We start from the raw sequence: 23,221 nt of genomic DNA, 5'->3' as shown, positions 1-23,221 counted from the left end.
GACCAAGGTCACTGCAATAAGAGACTTTCCTAAGCTAACTGATGCTTCAGAGCTCCGCCGGTTTCTAGGAATGCTTAATTACTACAGGACATGCATTCCACACGCTGCCGACATACAAGCACCACTCCATGAATTGCTCAAAGGCCGGACTAAAAAAAAGAAGCTTCCTTGGACCACCACAGTGGAACAAGTCTTTCAATCTTGCAAGGACTCCATCATCGAAGCGACTTGCACCACCTTTCTGCGTCCAGGTGCGCCACTAGCCCTAAGGACCGATGCCTCAGATATAGCTATCGGTGCAGCACTGGAACAGCAAGATATAAACGGCGCATGGCGACCACTAGGTTTCTTCTCGAGGAAATTAGACCTGACGCAGCGTCTCTACAGCACCTTCGATCGGAAACTGCTGGCAATCAGCGCTGCCATAAAACATTTCCAACGAATCCTGGAAGGCCGCCCGTTCACTACGTTCACGGACCATCGCCCACTGATTTTTGCGCACCGCCAAAGCTCCGACAAAGCCACACCGAGACAAGTTCGCTGCCTCGAGGTCATCTTGCGGTTTAACACCGTGTTAATGCATGTCCGAGGCAAGGACAACGTCGTTGCAGATGCACTGTCTCGAGCATGTTTGCCCGAGAACGACCTCCTGCAACCCTCTGCCGTGTCCAGCTCTGACTCTGAGACCAAAGTCAGCAACAACACAGGCCCTCAGCCGATTGCTGTCACCGCATCAATCTCGATGCCCTGCTGCTTGAGTCCAGAGATCATCGCAGCAGCACAAGTCACCGACACCGAACTACCAGGTCTGCTAGAATACTCTAGTCTACAACTGCAACAGTTTGTCGTAGACGGACACTCCCTCTGGTGCGATGTAGCCCACAACATTGTCAGGCCCTACCTGCCTACAGAATTTCGTCACACGGCCTTTGAGGTTATACATAACTTATCGCACCCCGGAGTCAAGACCACTGCCCGTACCGTCACACAAAAATACGTTTGGCCAGGCGTGCGCAAGGACGTCTCTGCTTGGTCGAGGACCTATGTTCCCTGCCAAACCGCTAAGGTGAGCCGCCACAACAGGTCTGCCCTCGGTCGCTTCGCAGAGCCGGACAACAGGTTCGAAGATATACACATCGACCTCATCAAGCTCCCGCTAGTCCAGGGCATGCAATAGTGTCTTATGATCATCGATCGATTCTCGCGTTGGCCTATGGCGATCCCACTGCCCAACACTCAAGCAAATACTGTAGCAAAGATCTTAAACCTCTGGATCAGCTCCCATGGCACTCTAATCTTTATCACCTTAGACAGAGGGGCAAAATTTGAGTCCACACTCTTTCAAGAACTGACCAGGATGATCGGCGCCATGCACGTCAAAATCACCGCATACCACCCTCAATCGAACGGCATGGTCAAGCGCTTCCACCGGACTCTCAAGGCCACGCTCAAGTGCTCCACCCTGCCTTGGGTTGATGCGCTGCCTTCGGTACTTCTTGGCTTAAGGCCCACTTACAAAGAAGACCTAAAGGCCTCCCCAGCAGAGATGGTCTACGGCACCTCACTCCGGGTCCTAGGAGAATTTTTTACGACGACTACTTCCAAGGCGGACAGCTCAACGTTCGTAAAAGGTTTACGACAACTTTTCAAGCCCCTCAAAGCAGTACCAGCAGCACACCATTCGCCCGCACGACCTTTTGTTTTCAAGAATCTTGACAAATGCTCCCACGTTTTCAAACGAGATGACAAAATTAAGAAACCACTGGAGCAGCCGTATACAGGCCCCCATCGTGTCATCAACCGCAACAATTCAAGAACGTTCACAATTGAAGTCGATGGGGAAGCCAAAGTCGTCTCTACAGATCAATTGAAACCAGCCCACTTAGAGCTGACAGAGCCGCCCTGTACTGCCGAAGACACTCTATCTCACTCGGTCTCATCCGATCCCATGGGACCGCCGCCCGTGCCTTCAGGCAACCCAAAACAGCCAGGGCGATCCGTATCGTTTGCAGACTCCTGCTTCTGACACTTCGTGTCTCTTTCTAACTGCAAAGCTGCATAAGCCGAGCCAACCCTACCATTCGTCGCCTCAGCTGCGGGAGAAGAGAAGAGACAGAGCAAGCAGCAGAGGCGCCGAGTTCACGCATTTTAGTTTATCGTTCCTTATAGCCTGCGCCGTCGCCTGAGACGGACGTTACGCCTTTTGTATTTGTTCATTAAAATTGAAGTTTTGTTAACCGTTATAGAGAGTATCCTTTCTCGACCCAGTGCTCCTCCTCCCGTACCTGGATACGGAGGCACCTTGTTACTACCAGAGCCTCACCCTCGCTTCGTTCGCCATAACTACTCTGCATCCAAAGTGGGTATTGACCTTTTTAAGCTCGGTCACTATGTATTTCCACTTCTTCTCCAGCTGCGATAAACTCATAGTGGGCAGGTCGTTATTGTTGGCGATACGGTTCAATGCCTTGTAATGTATGACGTAGCACTCTTTATCATATGAAGTCGTATTGAACTTTTTCTGCTTGGAGCGAAGTGAAGCCATATGCTGTGGGCAGAGAGGCAAATCTTTGTGTTCATCATGGATAGCTACTGGATACTCCAGATCTACTTCCAATATATATCTATAACGGTCATTACGCTTGCAAACATCACCATCACTTGATATACCGGAGAAGTTTAGTTCTGTGATGTGGTTGACCCAGTGGAAGTCATATCTTGGTAGTGCGTGTGTCATTACCCATTCATACAAAATGTTTGCGTCAAAATACATGAGGTATTTCATAAATATTCATCTTTGACTTCTGGATTATAATCTACTTCCATGTACTTGTTGTTTGTCTTCGTATTGTAGCTCTGTATATATATATAAATCTGTGAGCAGCTCTAATTTAACTTGGGAGAGCTTTAGCATGGCATCCCACATTGTATGCTGTCATAATATGCAGTATCTAACTCGTATGCTGCCAAGCATGTGGGGCGAAAGTTTTTAAATACATCTGCCAAGAGCAAAACGTAGGCCTTCAAGTACAGATCAGAATACTCCCCCAATGTTTGAGTTTGGAATATTTTCCAAACATTCTCTAAGCTTCTCCACACACCTAACATAGTTGTAAAGGAATGTGTATATACACCCTTTCTCAACAAAAGTCTCGTCTGCTCCTCACTATATACACGTTGGAATTCACTGCTAGTAAATTAATGTAAATTAATGTTACTGCCTGACACGTGCTTCGTGAATGAAACGTACTTCTCCTTGTTTTTGGCTAAAGGCTGCACCTCCCCCCGAAACTTTTACTCGGGACAACTCTTTGATGATGAAGTGTGAGTCATAGCCTGTTTGATTGCGAAATGTCACTGAAATGAATCTTGAATTCTAATAGGGTTGAGCTTTTTGGTATTGACTGTCAAGCTAATTATTTCTTGAAGTGTCCAACCAAAATCTCTCTCTTTAAATTGTTCCATCTGATGCATGATAGGTTGCTTTATGGTTAAATCAAGCTACTCGTCATCGTCCATGTTAGTTGACTTCAGCATTCTTAGAATTGATATGATTTTGATGAATGACTTCCTTATTATCATTTTGTATCATGTACTTAGCGGCAAGCTCAAAATTAATCTTTAAAGCATTGTGTTGTTCTAGAGTACTTGTAACTTCAAACACAATAATTGCTTTTGCATTATCTAAGAAGAAAGTAATATTTGTGTCCACGATTGATTATCACACCAGTTGCTATACGATTCTTGAATGCTGATGGTAAATCTTATCACTGCACACTGAAACTATCTACATTTTTTTGCCTATCAACATTGTTTTGTGCACTGTTTTGTTCACTATCACTGTTCTGCATACTGTTTTGCCTATCGACATTGTTTGGTGCAATAAGATCATCAGCTCTGTAACTGCTCTGCACACTGGAATTATCTGCACTGTCTTTGACACTGTCACTATTTTGTTCACTTGTAGTACACTGCTGATCTGGAAGGTGCTACTGTAATCCCCTTACTGATGGACTGGCAGGATTGCGTATCTCTTATAGATAATGATGCTGATGATATGAAATATTTCTTAAGCACTTCAATCGCCTGGGTCATTCGTTCTAACTATCTCCGTTGATCATCATCATCATTATCCGCTTGAGAAATCCAGCTGAGGGCTTTTGCTGAGAAATTCTGCTGAGGTGTATTTGAAGTATTGTATAGCATTACGCTCTTCGATGTTGATTGTTTGAATTCTGAGCACTGAATATTTTCACTATCTTGCGGATGCACTTTATGTTTAATTCTTCCTCTTAAACGATAATAGAGTTATAGTAGTTGGGGTAACTATTGAATAAAACTGTATAGTATTAATATCTCTTGGTTACTTTTATAATATTATATATACAAATAAGGCATTTTACAATTAAATAATTTACTAAATCGATGAACAAAAAAATTGCGCAAAAGAGGTCGTAGATTAACCATAGTTGTATACAATTGTCATAAGTAGATTAAGTATGATTCTTAGACACATAATAATATTTTTCTAACTATGTCGATTTCCGATTCATATTAAGTATTATATTTACTTCATGATTATTCCTCATTTTATATTTTTTTTTTAAGGCATTTGAATAATTATTTCTACATGAAAAAATTGTACTTTTTCAAGATAAAAAAATTTTTTCTCGTGACAAGCAGCTGTGCCTAAAAAAACTTATTTCGCAATAACGGAAATAATATCCATGAATCAGAATTTCCAGAGAAGCTTATTCTGCTGCATTTCTGATGGCAGTTTAAAAGTGACTGATGCATTTACGGGGAGAAAAGGCTAGAAACATTTGTTTAATGTAATAAAAAAGCTTTCTCTACTCGGTTATGATGTTCATAAGAAAAAAACATTGGTATGGCCTTAAATAAATTACATATTTAATGTATTTAGTGTATGTGAGAGATAATATAATGTTTGTGTGTGGGTGTGTAGGTGGGTGTGTGTGTGTGTAGTGTGTGCGTGCATGCGCGTGCGCGCGTGTAGATATGTATTTATACAGTACACATGTACATATTTACGGTTTTTCTGAGTATACGGATAGTTTTTTAGGCATGATTAATATTCATAAGTGCCTTTTAGTTTTGCTAAATTAAAAAAAGTAAATACCCTTGAAACTTATTGTTTTTGGGTGAAAAAATTCCGATTGAGGACATCGGCGTCAAGTGTGCATGTATGTATGTTTATACGGGTGTCATCTAGTTTTTTGACCAACTCATGCAGTTTTTGTCGGATTGGGCTGGAATCTGACAAAGAGCTTCGGCTATTATGTCTAACGTGATGGTTTGAAATTGTCCAGGTTTCCTGGTAGACAAAAAAAAAAAAAAATTGGCAGATATTTTAAGATGATACTTTTAGTGAAAAAAAAAAACCCCAGTTTTTCAGATGTAACTTTATTACGTGATATTTTCAAAGTTTACTGTAAAAAACAAAAATGTAGATATTATTAAAATGTAACTTCCTTGTACCTCACATTTTTGTCCAGGATGTAACCCAAACGATTTGTGAGTTTAATAGTACTGAAAAATCGCCAAAATACAACTTTTATATATCAATACTTTGGCTTAGGATGTAACCCACACGCTTTATGAGCCAAAAAGTGCTCGTAAACTGAATAAAAATTCTTTTTTCGTTATCCAACTTTTTTGTTTTGCTATTGAATCGATAAATTAAATTTACGAGTTGTAGATCTCGTTAGAATATAAATTTTTTTGTATTTACCATATTTAGTTGTGATATGAAATTCGCGCTCTAAATAGCAAAAAATGCCCAAAAATTGCTAAATTATCGTTGTCCCTTATCTAACTTACTCGTTTCACATTTTATAGTCTTTTTGCTCTTCGTTCCGTAAGATGTTTAAATTTTTTCAATAACCCTTACCAAAAAGTACCATTTTTTGACACAGTATTATGACGTTCCATTTACTACTTTAAACATATTCGTGAAATGTTAATAAACTCTTCCTAAATTTAGTGTGGACTTCAAAGTACTATACAAAAAAATTCAGCTTTCATAAATTTCATGAGAAATGTCTCGAAGACTTAATGATTATAAATGTCAGTATATGCTGTACAAATTACAGGTATATCAAGCTAGCTGGCCAAAACCTCATGCTGCACTACACATGAGCTCTACAATTTGTCGCTAATTTGTTACGTCAAAACCGATTTTGTCGCTCATTCCCCTTTCTAAATAACGATGAAAACTTAAGCTTAATATGAAGCTAGCTGGCTACACGTGCGTATCTCCTACTAGAAGGCATATAGCTCTACGGGATTTGCGTGATGATTTGTCGCTTATTTGTCGCTGAAAGATCAGCTTATTGCCGATTTTGTTGCCGATCTTGAAACGAGCGAAAACGCGATTTCTGCCGATCTGCATATCAAGCTAGCTGGTTTACACGTGCGTATCTCGAGACTAGGAGGCAGATATCTTCACGTAATTTGCGCCATAATTTGTCGCCTATTTGTCACTGAAAGATCAGCCTATTGTCGATTTTGTTACCGATCTTGAAATGAGCGAAAACGTGATTTTTTCCGATCGGCATATCAAGCTAGATGACCACACATGTGTATCTCCGACTAATTTTAACGTTTTATAAAATTAACTTTTACTTTCGCAAAAGTATTACTTTTGACTCAATGTCAAAGTAAAGCAAGCATAAATAATCATCGCAAACTTAACAATAGTTATAATACAGTTAATCTTCACGTAAACAGTGAAATAAAGCGGCTGTGTCTGTTATCATGGTGTCTTGTGAGTTTTCAGCTTATTTTAAGCTTATTAACACAATGTATGAGTCGAGCTTGTTAATATTTTTATAAATCCAAATTTTAATTTGATTAAAGCACTGACAGGTATTACCATTAAGCCGCGCAGGATCAAAGCTTTTTTTACTATTAACTTTTAGTTTATATGGAATGTATTCCATATTTTAGAATTAACTAAAAATATTTGTTTAGCTCAAGAATGAATTTAAACATTCTTCTCCATTATAAGGATATGTCAGACAAAAGATAACTCTCAGCACCGGGAATACATCACCACTACCTTTTATTTTATGCATATAGCAATTGATGGCCAGATAGATATTCAGTCAATAATATTCAGATTCTGATAGAGAAAGCATCGTAAATACGTGTTCATTAACGTTATTAGGTGCTTTCTTATGAAAACTTGAGGCAATGGTTGCGAAATCGTAAAAACAAAGCTAAGGAGAAGCTGTGGGGAAGTGAGAGGTGGCGTTATGGAGTAAGATTGGGTGACGGTTGGAATGGTGTAATGTAATTTTGTTAAAATTAACGAAAAAACTACAAAATCACTATATTTTTTTAATGGGAAGCGAAGGGGGCTGCGAGGTTGGGCGATGGGAGCGAGAGACAGCGGGAAAAAGTAAATTACGACTTTACATCTTTCCATGTGATAAAGTAATTTTGGAGGATCACGCAACTTCCCTCCACACTGCCAGTCAAATGTTTTTCTCTCATCACCCCTCCCCTAGTAAGGAAATATTCGCTTTACTTCTCAACCATTTTAACAAAAGAAAATTGTGAAGAGTTGAAGATAATCCCCCCTCAGATCCCTTTTGTGAGATGATTGTCAGATCAACTAATAAGGTCGAATTCGTTTGTCTTATCATAGTGATTTTGGAGTCTTGCTACGCCTTACCCCTTCACTTTTTTCTAATTTTTTTCTAACTAAATTGATTTACATTTCATAGCAAAAATTACATGATAATTTTATTATATTTTACAGTAAGTAATTCAACCAATTCGGCGGTAACTGGAAAAATAAACGCTGAAAACAACAGTGTACCTGAAAATATACTGTTCAATCTTTGTTTAAGTATCTGTCAAGATAAGTTTGTCAGTATATGTCTCCTAATTTATATTTACTTTTAAAAATATTCTTATTGTATTGAATTTTCTAGGTTGTAACATGAAAAATCTACATAAATACAAATATTAACAAATTTGTCCTCCAACTTGAAGTTTTGCTAGAACGGTTAGATTAATTTTTTTTAATTCTTCAATACGTTTGTTAATTGTATTGTTTAAAACAAATAACATAACGATACATCATACTAGAACGAAAACAACCGTATATGATTACATTAAGTATTCAAACGTTTGTCCTCGCCAGTAGCCCTACGTACCATGAGTAGACAAAAATCTACTGACTAACTACACTGTCTTCAACCTAGACAATGTATACTGATGAAACACTGAAAAAATATGTTAACAGAAACTGAAAAAACAGTGTACTAATGTACACTGAAAAAATATGATTTATTAACGTTTATGAAACTGAAGAGCTTAACTTTAAGTTTATTTTCATAGTAGAAATTTCAAAACTTTTATATTATTGCTTTAAGGCTGTCGAAAAAACATTCATAATGATTAATGTTAGGAGACAAATATCTAATATCAAACAATTTTCAATAAAAAAACATGGTTATAAAAACGACAACCGAAGAGCTCAACTTAAAGTTATTTTTACAATACAACTTTTAAAACTTTTTTATTAATACCAATAACGCTGTTGAAACTAAATTCAAGAAAATTAATTTAAGGACAGAAATATTTAACATCAAATGATCTAAAATCAAAAAGAAAGTAAAAGAATTGTGATGTTACACATCAGAGTATAAATTTTTTTCAGAGAATCTTAAATAATTCGTATAAATATTAAAATATTTATAAAACTGTGTTACACCGACATAAGCCAAAATTAAGATAAGTATATCTATGATTCTTATACGATAATTTCTTAGCTATTGACGTGATGAAGTGACATAAGTTAAAAAATTTCTATTTATTAAAATAAATTGATTTAATTTGTAATTTAGTCAAATATTTTATTGACAATAAAGATGCGTTACCTGTATTGAAAGTTATTTTTGCATCACACTTGTATTTTTGCTTTTTAACTTTATATCTAATCTTCTTTAATTGCGTGTAAATCTTAAAATTTGTATTTAAATAATTTTTAAAATATATGTTAATCTGTAAAAATACATATTTAATTTGAATCAGGAACAGATTTAAAAATCTCAGTGGTAGGTTGGCACGCAGAGCGTGTTTCACTAGTACATATACATTCACTAGTACATATAGAGGGGTATTGAGATTTTCTGTGTGAACGTGTGTGCGTGTATGGGCGTGTGCATGTGTGTGCACGCGCGTGTGTAAAATATATATACTAGTGAGGCGTCGGCGTCGCCCCCCTGCGCGATTTGCGCACCAACCCCCCAAAAAATGTTTAAAACTTGAAAATTCAATAACTACACATGATTTAAATTTAATATCTACAAAATAATGGACTTGTTAAATAAATAGTTAATTGTTACTCAGTTTTTTAACTTTTCTTAATGATGTTTCTAATATTCCAATATAATTAAAAAATACATACATTTAGTTTCGTATTACAGTATTTTATTATATAATGAATACAAGTTATATTTGTAATTAAAGTATTCGGAGATGAAAACTTTGCTATAAAAGCTTTTTTCCAAAAAAAAAGATATACATATCTGTATAATCGTATGAATTAAAATATTTATTAATTAATATTGAATATTATTATTACATAGCAGCGATATGTCATTGAGCACTAAAAATAAAAGTATGGAATTTTTATAATTATAAAATCAGCGTTTGAAAATATATGACGATTTTTTGCATTTATAAAATTTCTAGTACGAAATAAAGGCTATCCAGTTCTTCAATTTTGTAGAATTAATTTTTTTACCTAAATTCAAGATTTTCAAGATGAATGTCAAAGTTATAATATGCATAAACAATTTTATAGTGCGAGTATTTCTATTTTTTTTTTTATGTAAGAACTCAAAAGTACAGTGTCTAAATAAACTTTGACAAACGAATAATACAATTGTTAACGGTTTACAAATTTTTTGCCACACACTTCAATAACTATAAATCAATTATCATGAGAGCTAGCTAAATTCATTAGGCGTATTATTTTTTTTAAAATATTCTTAAATCTTATAAAATATTTTTCCTTCAAAATGCGCTGACTTCGAGTTGAATGTTTTTTTTTTCATTAAAAATATATTGTTTACTCGATATCTAGTTTTTTTACAAAATAATTTCTATTTGCTGTTCACTAAATGGCTTTTTTTTTACTATTAACAAATCTAGAATAAATGTTGGAAACAAAGAACAAAAATTCGATCATGTACAAAATCAGATCAAGTAAGTTTATAGCTGTAATTACTTTTGAATTTAAGTTGAAACAAATATTCAATAAATATAATTTATTATTCTAAACAATGTTTTCAATGTTTGCTTTGTTCTTCAAATCATTTTATATATATATATATTCTCAGGATTTTTACATCTTGATACCAATACGTATAGTTGACCATGAGAAAACAAAGGTCTTTTGTAGTAAAATCCCAATTCATCAAAACTTTGATCGGGCGATTTATTGATAGTCATAAAAAAAGCTAGGACTATTAGAAACACTTACTACTCTTATTTTTTGCATAATAAGTATGTTCTTTTCCTTTAATAAAATTAAAAATTTTCTTTTTTAAAATGTACAAAAGTTCGTTATAAGTTTTTAGAATTACTTTGTTTAAGCAGCTATTTATACCATCTCCATAAATTGTTTACGAACATCATTAGTTTTCCATCTTCATGGAATTCGGAAAGATTTTATCATTTATTTCCAATATTCATTAACAATAATGAAACTTTATAGTTTCACTAATTAATAAACATTTACACTCATGCTTCATCACTAGAAGTATTTGTCTCAAATCGCCTCCTAAAATAAATAGTTTTACACTCAATTGAATATTATTATCACATTAATCTTTTAAAGTCTTATCCACTATTTTGAAAACTTTTTTAAGGATCATTGAAGCTTCGTCCTAAATAACTACATTTACTTTTCGTTATTTTTTTTTTTTTTTTTTTTTTTTTTTATATCGGGTTACCGCGACAGCCTATTGGCCCAGTCGCCAGGGCCACCCACTCACCACCTATGTGTGGGGGTATATTGCCACACCCATTAAATCCTCTCTTTTTAATTTATACCATACAAATCATACCATGGGCACAGTGGAAGTATCTCCGGTGTAACACACCTTGTCAGTTAAGCTGACACTCTCTGCACCGGGGGGAAGTGCATCGGGTCAACTCGCCACTGTGTAGCCTGGGTCCGAAGCATCGGATCCAGGCTAATTAGCATCCCCGGAGAAGCCCCATGTTTCAGGGGCCACTCCTCGCCGGTAAGGCCGGCGATCCCTGCCTGGCATCGGGCCGGCTAATCCCTACCTATTAGGCCCTAACACTGTTTCGCATTCACCCAGGCCCGAAGACCTGTGGAGCTAGGAAAAAACCCTGGAATTACTCTGAAGGAAAATTCCACGGAAAAACCCGCCCCGAAACAGCCGGGGTTACATAGGAACTTTTTCCGGTGAAAACAGTTTTTGAAAAAATCTGCACTCACCGGGAATCGAACCCACGACCCCTAGAACAGCGTTGTATCAGTAGCAAGCACGCTTACCACTGAGCCAACGCCGCTCTACTTTTTGTTATTTTTTTAAAATCATTTTTGTTTACTAAAAAAAAAAAACTTTCAATGTTATTTAAATCTAATAATAATAAAAATGTTCTATCACTTGTCATTCCTCTAGATCATAAAATTAAAGCCTGCCTAAGTCATAGATATAACCTTTTTTTTCAAACAAAAAAAAAAAAAAAAAATTTATGTTGTGTATACAAATTTATTTACAAAACCCCCTAGAGTATTAAAAAACATAATTTTGTATCACTGTTAATAATTTTATTAACAATTACTTTTTGATTACTATTTAGGTTAATAAATAAATCCTTACAATATGTTACTAAATCAATTACAGTTTTATTGTCCTCAATATTTTTAGATCTTACTGTTGCATTTGGTTCTGGTAATCCATAATCTTGACATTATTTTTTTTTAATTTGAAGATTTCATATAATGTTTTAAAACATTATTTTTTGTATGGTCTTTTGAATCTTAGATAAAATTTTTTGGAGTTACTCCAAAATAAGCTTGCCACAAACGTCTTTGGACATTGAAAACCATTCGAAAAATTTTCTTAGTTGATATAGCAGCATAACATTACAATCTTCTTTAAATATTTTATATACATATACTAAAGTCGTGTTTCACTTAACCTAAAGCAATAGCAGTATCTCTAAACGTACTGTTATGTATGTTATCAACTGTTTTTTAACTTTCGAAAGATTCAGCTCCAGTTGCCCGATTTAAAATTAATTTAAAAAAAAAAAGAAACGCTTCGAGTCCTTAGGTGTCACCATATTTAGTCGCCCTATTGTTAAATTACGTCTAACTCTTACTCTTCTCACCCAAGTGTTTACCGTTGAATTGAAACAGTAATATTTTGGAATTTCCACGTATTTAATTTTTTTGCAAAACTATCTATTTTATTTATTTCAAACCAAGCCGTTAATGCTGTTTCGAAGTTTTCTGTAGCTTTAAACATACTATTTCCTTGGAAAACTATTTTTCGTTTATTTTTAATATGCACTCGTGAATGAGATACAAAATGACTACGTTCACAAAGAGGAAACTCTTGCAATCGCCATGCTGCTTACATGGGGCTTAAATAACGGCCATCTACATACTCTAATATTTTATTAAAAATTTCTGTTTCGTCTTTTTTATCACTCGTAGTTTTCGTTATTTTACGTAATGGTCTATCCCCTCAATTATAAATACATTAAAAAATACACTTTATACTTTGAATAAATGCACAACATTAATGTGGCAATTATATTTAGTTACCAAAAATAGATTGCATGGTACTACCATTAATTTATTATTTAAAATTTTTTTATTACTATTTTTGATTCTATGTATGGGATTATCACATCTATTTTCGCTTTTTTTTGTAATTTGGGTATCTATTTTTTGTGAAAACTGATTAGTAAAATTTTTTGGATACTTTTTTGTACTTATTTTTTTAAGACTGTTAAGACATGGACTACCATTACCATGAGATTTATAAAGCATATGGTTAATAACTAATTTTTGTATTTGTGAATACAGTGGAATTTCTGCTGAAATATATTTATCTATGTCTAACGTAGTGAATAATTTAATGTAAGGATGCAATGGTACAATGATATAAGAATGAGGTCATTCACTTTTTGGAAATTCAATGTTATAAACGTAAGCAATAACTTTTCTGAAAATATTGTGTTTAGTTATATCGTTTAAAATTAATTTCAATTTTGTATGAAATAATCTAACAGCTATATTCGGTTTATTATTTGGAGTGATACCTTCCGGGTAAATTTTTTAATTTGCTGCATTTTTTTCCATTCACGGTTACATGTGTCGGTTATATAAGAATTAGGTCATCCAAATTCTCGTATTATTGCAATTGCATCTTAATAATGTTTCTGCATATACCTAGTACCACCGATGTACGTAGAAAGTAAAATATAAATAATTTCAACTTTATTATTTTTAAAGTTTTTAGAGTCATTTGAGGCACTACGCATCATGTGATCTATTAAACCTTGATAACATTAAATCTTTTAAATTTTTTGGTTTTTGCGAGAAAAACGTATTCTATTTATTGCTTTCTATCATAATGTATGCATGCAAAAAAAATTAATACATTAATCTTCGAGCATAGAGTATGGGACTAAAAATTGTACTATTTTGTCGATATGTACTTCAATATAAGTAATAATAATCAAGCAACAGATTTTTATCAGATAATCAGATTTTTTGCTTCTGTTAAAAATTTTTTTCTATCGCATGTACTCCATCCCACATTTCCGACTAAAAATAATAAAGAAAATACCATTGAATCGACATGCTGTATTCTGCGAACAGTATCGATAATTTAACCTATAAAGGTGTTGATAAACCAGATGATAATATTGATATAAATTTTCCCGTAGAAATGTTAAACAATATTCGTGAAGGCTTGCCACCTCATGAGCTTAGATTAAAAATAGGTTTATAACATGATATAAGTCTATAACCTAAAAGCACGGTGAGTTCGATTAAGTCACTTTCAATATATATATACTAGTGAGGCTACGCCCCTCTACGCGCTCCGCGCGCTAACCTCTCCCCCCTTGTTGTGTCATAAGTCTCATTTTTTCAAAATAAGCTTTGCATTAATATTTTATGTTAAAGTATATTTGACAAAATTCGGAAGACAACGGCATTTTTCAAAAATACTCGGAAATACATGTTCTACGCTGGAAAATGACTACTAGGCTGGTTTAATATTAAGAACAAGCTGCTAATTTCAAATAAAAGTGGTAAAGTTGATATAGAAAGAGATGTGCCCTTGACTTTTTTTAGTGAGCTTTATTATTTCTTCTAGTGGCCCCCTTTTTTGAATGAGCTGTCTATCCTGTATGTGTCAATAGATAGTTCTAAGCCTCGTTCTAAACTCTTATAACGATATCTGTCCCCCTGCGCGCTCTGCGCACCAACCCCCGTAATTGCAAATATAGATTTACGAAGTATGGAAAAAAAAACGAATTAAATTAATTGTTACTTAAAATTGATATATGTTATAAATGTATACCGATCATAATTAATAACATGAATTTTTAACACTCATTTTTTATTTTCCCTGGATAGTGCCTAATTTTTATATATTTAAAACGACAACGTATTGAAAGATTTCAAATATCGTCAAAAATTGAAAATTATGATATTTTTAGAATTCGAAATTGATTTTGTTTTAACAGTATCGTTAGTTAATTGTATTTTCCTAATTTTTTATAACTAAAATTTTGGCCCATTTGTATTTTTTTCTTCGTTTACGTTTAATTCGTTAAATTTGTTTCAAAAAGTTACAAAATGTCTAAACAGAAATGTGACAGTGAATAAGACTCCCAAATTGCAACGAAAAAAAAAATTCTTTCTTTCACATCTACAGAGAACTTGAAGTCTAAATTAAAAGTTAGAGATCGATCTGAGTAAGAAAGTTATTACAACTAATACTACTACTATTACTACCAGAATCTAAATTTTAAGTGCGAGGCAAGTTTATTTAATTAATGCATCCAAATATCTAATTTGCTTTTGAAATATTTAATAAAAAAGATGAATACACACATTTTTTGAACAAAAAAATTTTAAATAATATGGTAGGAACATTAGTAACGTATTAATATTGATAAAGCAACTTACAAAGAAGTAGATAAATCAGACGATAATATTTATATTAATTTTCCTACAGAATATTTAAATAGTATTTAAGAAGATCTTCTTCCACACAAATTGAATTTGAAAATTAACGCTATTGTTTTGTTCATACGAAACTTCAACATATCTGAAATACTTTGCAATGGTACAAGATTACGAATTACAAGATAATTCAAATACAACATAGAAGCTGAAATAATTACAGGTAAAAAAAAAGTAAATAAAGTCTTTATTCCAGCAATAACACTACATACAAACAATTCTTCTTCGATACCATTTATATTGTACAGAAAACAATTTCCATTTACCTTAGCTTTTTCTGTGACTGTCAATAAATCTCAAGGTCAAAGTTTTAATGCCTTAGGAGTATACCTTAAAAAACCATTATTTTCTCATGGGCAATTATATGTTGCATTGTCTAGATGTAGAAACCCAAAAAAAATTTTTATCCAAATTGAATCAGAAAACAAGTTTGAAATTGAAAGTATTGTTTGTAATGACATTTTAGAGTAACAAAAAAACTATTCCATATTTGATTACTATTTTTATACTTTCTTGCAAATATTTTCTCTCATCAAACAAGCAAATTTCAGTACTGTCTAGTACCCAGATTTATGAAATCATAAACAATCCGTTTTATGTAATATGTTTTCAGATACACCATCATGGATGAAAAATTTTATCAGTGTGACAAATGAAACTCAAAATTTTTAAACCAAGAGTGTCTATCATCGCACAAAAAAGTTCACAAAAAAAAATTTTTTGTATGTGATCTATGTAGCATTATATTATTAGAGAAGAAAGACTATTTGCGTCACACAAAGGAATGCCAAAACATTGAAAAAAATTTTAAGTGTACTAAATGTGGGAAATAATTCAAAAGAAATTATCACTTACAGAGACATTTTTAAAGTCATGATTAAAACGTTAAAAAAAATATTTGTCAAAATTGTGGTAAAGGTTATGTACGAGCAGAGCACCTAAAAAGACATTTTAGAGTATGTAATCAAAATAAACATCGTAAGTAAGTTAATTGTAACAAAAATTTTTCTTATGGTCAAATAAAATTATATGTGAAAATTAGACTATTTGTAACAGGTAATATGTAAGGCTTTACAAGTTTATTCACATTATATATGGGCGAGTTCGGGGGAGTATGGGGGGAGCAGGAGAGGCGTGAAGGGGTGGTGGGGGCGGGGGGAGCAAAACCTCGCTTTAACTCTAACGATTATAGAATATAGGAAGATATACAAAGTTACACGATCTCCTCGCACGTGCACCTACACAGACACACACTTAAACAATAAAAACCACAAAATTGTCTGATAACTTCGATTTTCTCATCTCGTGTTTTCTTGAACTATATCGACGCCCTATCGGAGACTAGAATCATTCGTTTTTACCCTTTTTTAATTTAAATGGAAAATTCTAAACGGTGCTAGTTTTTGCAGAACGCATCTATATATTTAATATCACAGCAACATCACAGCATAAGGTAGATACATACTTGACCGCATCGTCGTGAACAGTGAAAAACCCGTGGAGCCTCGCGCAAATTAAGTAAAGCTATATGCCTCCTAGTCGGAGATACGCACGTGTGGCCAGCTAGCTTGATATGCCGATCGGCAAAAATCACGGTTTCGCTCGTTTCGTGATCGGCAACAAAATCGGCAATTGGCTGATCTTTCAGCGGCAAATTAGCTACAAATTATCGCGCAAATTACGTGAAGCTATCTGCCTCCTAGTTAAAGATACGCATGTGTGGCCAGCTAGCTTCATATCAAGCTTACGTTTTCGTCGTTATTTAAAAAGGGAAATGAGCGACTTGATAGATTTTGACGTTACAAATTAGCAACAAATTAGCGATAAATTGTAGACCTTATGTCTAGTGAGGCATGAGCTTTTGGCTAGCTAGCTTGATATACCTACTATTTTAACGGTCAATAAATTTGTGTTCTTATAATAATTCTTACTGCATAAACAATGCTCCATTTGAAACAGCGTTTATTAACAAAAATGAAAAGTTTGATATTTGAATTTGTAGGCATGACCATTCCTCTTTTTACGCATGTGAGGGGGTACTTCTGTTTGATTTACGTAAGAAATTTAAGTACGCAAGAAATTATCACTGCTCATTTCTCGTTCACAAAGAAGTACTGCTGCGTATGTAGTTTAATATGCGTACGCGAGGGATGCCTACTTTAAATAGTTTGATTTGCGTACGAGAGAAATCATCACTACTAATTTTGCGTACACAAGAGGGTACTTCTGTATACGTGGTGATTCGCGTACGTGCAATAATTTTGTGCAAGATGTCTCGAACCTATTTTTTTAGAGTTTTAGGCAAAATAGACTTTAATAAACACTATGATGGAGCTGTCATCGTATACTTTTTAAATATTTTCCTGCACTTTGTAACGTTAAAACCATAAAAATATAATATTTTTACATTATAATGTTTAGAGTTATTAGTTGCTGAGAAAATGTTTTTATTTAGTAGTTAGGTTACTAATGGAAATGGTAAAGTGTTTGATTTTAGTTATTTCAGTTGGTATCGTAATGTACTAAGATTTTTTTATTCTTTGAACTTATTATTGGCAACATCAAAAAGCTAATTCTATTTTACTTTACTAGGGATGGTTATAATTTAATTGAATGTCTGACAACAAAATGGAGCATTATAAACAATGGAGTGGAGACGAATTTTAGCCGGATAAAGTTAATTCTTATCATTTTCATTATTAATTAACGAGCCCATCTTCTCTAATCTTCTCCCTTTTTTCATCTTCAGCGACTATTTCTTTTTTTGGAATGTTGTCTTTGACTTCATTGTCAAATAAATTGGCCAATACATTGTTTTTGGACACTCTAGCAGTGATATTTGCCTTCAAAGGAACTGCGGCTTCCTGTGAACATACATATTTCGTCACATTGGCGTTACGTGATATCCTCGGTGAATTGATACTGTGGGCTAAAAGAATCACCAAAACTGACTTTTAAAGGCCGTGAGTAGATGCGCAGAAACAAGTACCAATTGACGATGAGTCGGGTATCGCGTACAACAGCGCCCTATGTCCTTACTTAGCAACGAGAGATAAGTGTAAGGGGTAGAGGTAAATGAACGATTTTTTGCAGTAGCTATAAACTCGCAGGCAACCTTTAATCATATTTGAGTCGTAAAACATTGGTTAATTATGATTTTGATTGTTTGGCAGCCTATTATTTGCCAATGCTGACAGATGCGCTACTGCTTCAAAGTTAAGGCAAAATATAACGGGATAAGATGGTGTATGGTTGCGCGCTTGTAGCGGTGCCATTGTAACTTCTTGAGCCTGGTTATCGTGTACTTATTGTAGAAAGCTTATGTAAATCGGCAGGGGTGGCTAGCTACTTTAAAAAGTAAATTGTAACGTGGCAGAATATCTTATTGAGATTAATTTTTGTCCTTCAGAGACACCGCACAAGTAAATCCCATGTGCAAATGAAAATTAATTTTGAGAAATTAACGGAATGATCTTAAGCTTCTCCGCTTTTCTGAATGATTTACGGTGACCGTATCAACTGAGTTAAATAATTAATTTGAAATTCGTATTTAGATCCGTTACTTTTATCTTGTTTTTTAAAACCGTTTTTCTGCTTCTTAGCTAACTTATCGTGTTCATAAGTTTCTATTTATTTATTGTTTCTTAAATTCTAAGTAACGTACTTATTTTATAAGTATTTCTTGACTAGTTCCCGCTGGATTCGTTGATTATAGTGTAAGCTGTTGTTTGTTTAAGGTGGCTCGTCACTGAATAATAACACTGAAGAATGAAATCTTCTAAGGGATGGTTCATGGAGGTACAATAAGTCTTCTCCCAAAATTTCAGACCCTCGTACTACCGCAATTTAAAAAAAAAAAAAAAAAAAATTAACTTGAAAATCGACTTTATAACTTAACTTCTTATATAACTTCGTAAAATGTATGTCGTAAGTTATATAATATCCCAGAAAAAGTGCTGCAGTTCTTAATGAAAAATGGGAGAGCAGATAAAAGAAATTATGATCTTTCTAATCAACTTCAGCTGTTTAGATGTTACCATGGAATTTTTTGAGGTATTTTGTGAAAATAGTGAACATCTGCAAGTCACAGAGAGTAGGGTGTCTGCTACATCAAAGAGCAATTATTATAGCATATTATTTTCATACTAACAATTAATTTTATCATTTTTTAAGGCTTTAAAAAATATTAATACAAACCTTATTTTGAAAAAATTACACTTACAACACAATGAAAGGGGGGGTTGGCGCGCAGAGCACGCAGGGGGGCGGAGCCCCACTAGTATACATATAAGTAAAATAAATTTATCCTTGTATATTACCAGTGTTGATGTGCGGCTTGGGTGCGTAATCGTTCTGACGTGCTTTTTTCCTCTACCCTAATATTATTACTCATACCTCCGTGATTTCACTAATACCTCGGGGTAAAGCTCATTTTCAGGTGACGTTCCTCTGGTGGCCATAGAAGCCTACACCTTAGAATTATGGTGATGCTGAGTCTCCTGGTGTACGGGATATAACTATTGACCTCTTCATTGAGCCCTATCCTCAACAACAGCACCGTCCATTGACTTCTCTCAGGCAACACCTTCCGAACCATATGCTGCCTACATCTGGAGGTCTAGGAAAAGCTGTGCTCACTGTCTAGTCATTAGAGTAGAAGACCTTGGAGCCGTATTCATGACGTAGATAAGACCTGGCACATGGTTTAACACACTTGATCGTCTTTAGCGTGGCCGTGACCTGTACATACAACACGCCAGGTGCCATATAAGAAGGCTGTATCTCAGTTCAGCTATATGTCGTTCTCTACTCCTACTTTGGGGCGCTCACCCACCTTCTGCACCTGCAAGGCCTTCTCCTAGAAGCACAATCTACTCTAATGTAGTGGAAACCGATAAACGAGAAACCTGTTTTATCAGTCCTGTTTATGTTACCAAATTCAGCTGACGGTAAAGACTTAATTCGTATTTTTAGTGCTTACCGCTCCTGTGGACTATCCGAGCTACCAAACACTGCACAAAAAGCGCTATAAATTTGCAGAGAGGAGAAATCCATCTTTGTTCAACTCGATTACCAAACGGAAGAACAGAGAGGGCGTCAGTTCCACTGAACAACGACGGGTGCGTGCACATAACGTCAGACAAAAAAGTTTTATCATAATGTATACACGCCAAAAAAAAAATCATTCCAATTCTTCTGGCGTGAAAACAAAAAACCCAAACAATATCAGAGACGCTTTCAAAGCCATGAAGGAAAAAGTTGAAGAACGCAATAAGATTACCAACCCTCAATCACAATAAACTGAAAAACTCAACATGAGAGAAACCTTATGGGAGTCAAAAAAAGTTGACATATGTAACTGCTTCAAAGCTCTCTAAGAGGTACGTTGCAAGAGTGAGATATAAAATAATCTGTTTCTTTAAGAATTCAAAACAAAATGAGACAGCTGAAAAAAGATTATTTATAACCTTATGGGCCAAAAACTGGTACTCACTGTTGATACTGCAGTCGTCACACAAATTGGGCTTAAAAGTGGTAGCATCTTTATAATCAAACTCACTTTGATAGAAGGCAAGCATTTAATTCTGTCCAAGAAGAAAATGCTTGCTGGTAGCACACTATCACTTTCTGGTAAAGTCACTAAAAGAAAACATGAAGTTAAGAAAAAGTTTGCTGATTTTGCCGTGGAAGAAAAAAGTAAGAGAAAAAACGTGAAAGTTGGCCCTTTAAGTGTCTATGTTGATAGCAAAGCCAAAGTGTTAAAGGAAAAACACGGCTTTGTAGATAGTGCTCCCTTTTAGCTCTCCCACTTCACGTCGCCCTTTCATGGAGGCCAAAAAGCGTGAAGCTGTATGATCCAAAAAATCGAATACCGCCAAAACACATGCACTTAATATAGTTTCAGACTTAACCAGCCAGCCTCGACGTTGTCACCCCTCTACTCTCACCATCGCTTGTATGCGAAACGGCAATAAGCCATTTCCGTCGAACAGTGTCTCTACTCCCTCAACTACTCTTTTATAGTTTGTAACACTCACGGTTACTCTAACGTATTCAACGTAACTAATGACTTATATTGGTGGGAGAGTATTTTAACGCTCGCATGGGTTTACTTAACTAGTTAGATGTAGAGCCATTTTTAGATTCATGCTTGACCAAGTCCAGGCTCTCAACAGGCGCTACTAAAACTAAGCAAGGCCGACTCGTTACCAAGGAAATGGAAAGCTTGGGACTAATTTTATCAAACGGAAAAAGCAGATCCAATCCCCACGGCGCCTTTGCCTACATTGGTCATAATGGAACGAGCGTTATCGACCTAATATGGATAAACGATGCAGGACTCTATTCTCTCATTGACCTCGATATACTAAATATGGGATAATCTGTCAGAGTTACAATGAATTCATTTACCTCATACTGCTAACAGTTGCCTCGATCGCACTACACATCGCTAAAGCTCAAATGGGACGACTCTTTGAGTACTGAATTTTATAAACGCATGGCCAACATACCTTTACCCATCGACAAAAAGCTTTCCTTGAAGAACGATAAGCTTATCGAGACGATTAGTTCCAATTAGCGAAACACAGTTGAGAAACTCTTTCATAGGGGTTAAAAATGTCTACAGAAAACGATAAAAAACTAAGAAAGAGGAATATTAAAAGTACTTAAGATGTCTTTTAAGCAACGCCAAACAATCCTGGCCTCTTCTGGTCTGCTGTCAGCAAACTCTGAGCGGGGAAGCACACACCTTGCCCACTTACTTTGAAAGAAATAAAAGAACTTTATTCACATGTCCACCCAGATAAAAAAAAACAAATCTCTAGCATCTGTTGGTATTTCCGATAATTTTTACAAAAATCTACTCGCAAGCTGGCTTTTGCACCTTAGAGAACTATTCAACGTGGCCCTTGAAAATGAAAAAGTAACAAAAAGCTAGTGCTCAAGCCTGGTAATCAACAAAGGCAACCAACTTGACCCGGTTAACTACAGAGGAATATTTCTCACGAATGCTATTACTAATATTTATTTTAATAATCACTACACAGCTGTCTGACTATTTCGAAAATAACCATATATTTCAATCCGGATTCGGAAGTAGTAGAATCTGTGACGACAATATTTTTACTTTCTAAGTTAGAAGATGTTTAGAGTCGTTTAAACCGATCTTGTGGAACTCACTTTATACTGTGGGAATGAGTTGAAAATCATACGACTATTACATAGTCCATACGACCGTTCAAATATGAAAGTCAGACGATAAAACGGTCAGACAACTGAAAGCATAGAAACGACCAAATGAGTTCTCGAAGGAGATTCTTTGAGCCCTCGGCTATTTGCCTTGCTCTTGCACGATATAACTTTATTTTTTGAACGAGAACGCCACATATACGTTAGCTCTTCCGTAGATAACTTGCTTTTTGCTGACGACCTGATGCTACTATCTAAGGATACAATTGAAATGCAAAGCAAAATAGACACACTATCTAAGTACTGTAAGACTAAATCAATAAAAGTACATGCCGGCAAGTCAGTTATTCTCCAGTTCAGCAACTCCAGACGTACACACAAATCCAGAACCATCAAGTACAGAGGCACTCCTCTGAGGATGATAGACAGATACTACCCTTACTATTACTAGTTCATTCAAGAAAAACTGCAGCAAAGCAATAGCTAAAGGTAAATCAGCTTTGAGCGTCATATAAAAAATACTCTGCTTAGGCCGTAGCCAAGGGCTCAACACAGCTAAGAAACTATTTTCTTCAGTCATTACTTCTACAGTAATGTATAGAGCAGAAATTTGGGCTCTAGTCTACGCAGGAGAACTCGAACAAATCCAAACAATCTTCTTGAAAAGATACTTTCGACTTCCCATGAGTACTCTTGGGTACTTGTTAAGACTGGAAACAGGCAGTTCGAAGCTGTCGAACG

The 23,221-nt window shown here is 35.0% G+C and overlaps 1 protein-coding gene across 3 annotated transcripts in view; it reads left to right on the top strand.

Annotated features, from left to right (window-relative positions):
• The window catches only part of Shmt (serine hydroxymethyl transferase), a 170,740-nt gene that overhangs the window by 55,486 nt on the left and 92,033 nt on the right, over window positions 1–23,221 (top strand). The window lies entirely within an intron of this gene.

This window comes from Copidosoma floridanum, unplaced genomic scaffold (genome assembly GCF_036245765.1).
Source record: "Copidosoma floridanum isolate Cflo_tuat_1 unplaced genomic scaffold, Cflo_Japanese_pri ptg000028l, whole genome shotgun sequence".
Taxonomy (NCBI): domain Eukaryota; kingdom Metazoa; phylum Arthropoda; class Insecta; order Hymenoptera; family Encyrtidae; genus Copidosoma; species Copidosoma floridanum.
This window is presented reverse-complemented; position numbering and strand designations above follow the sequence as displayed.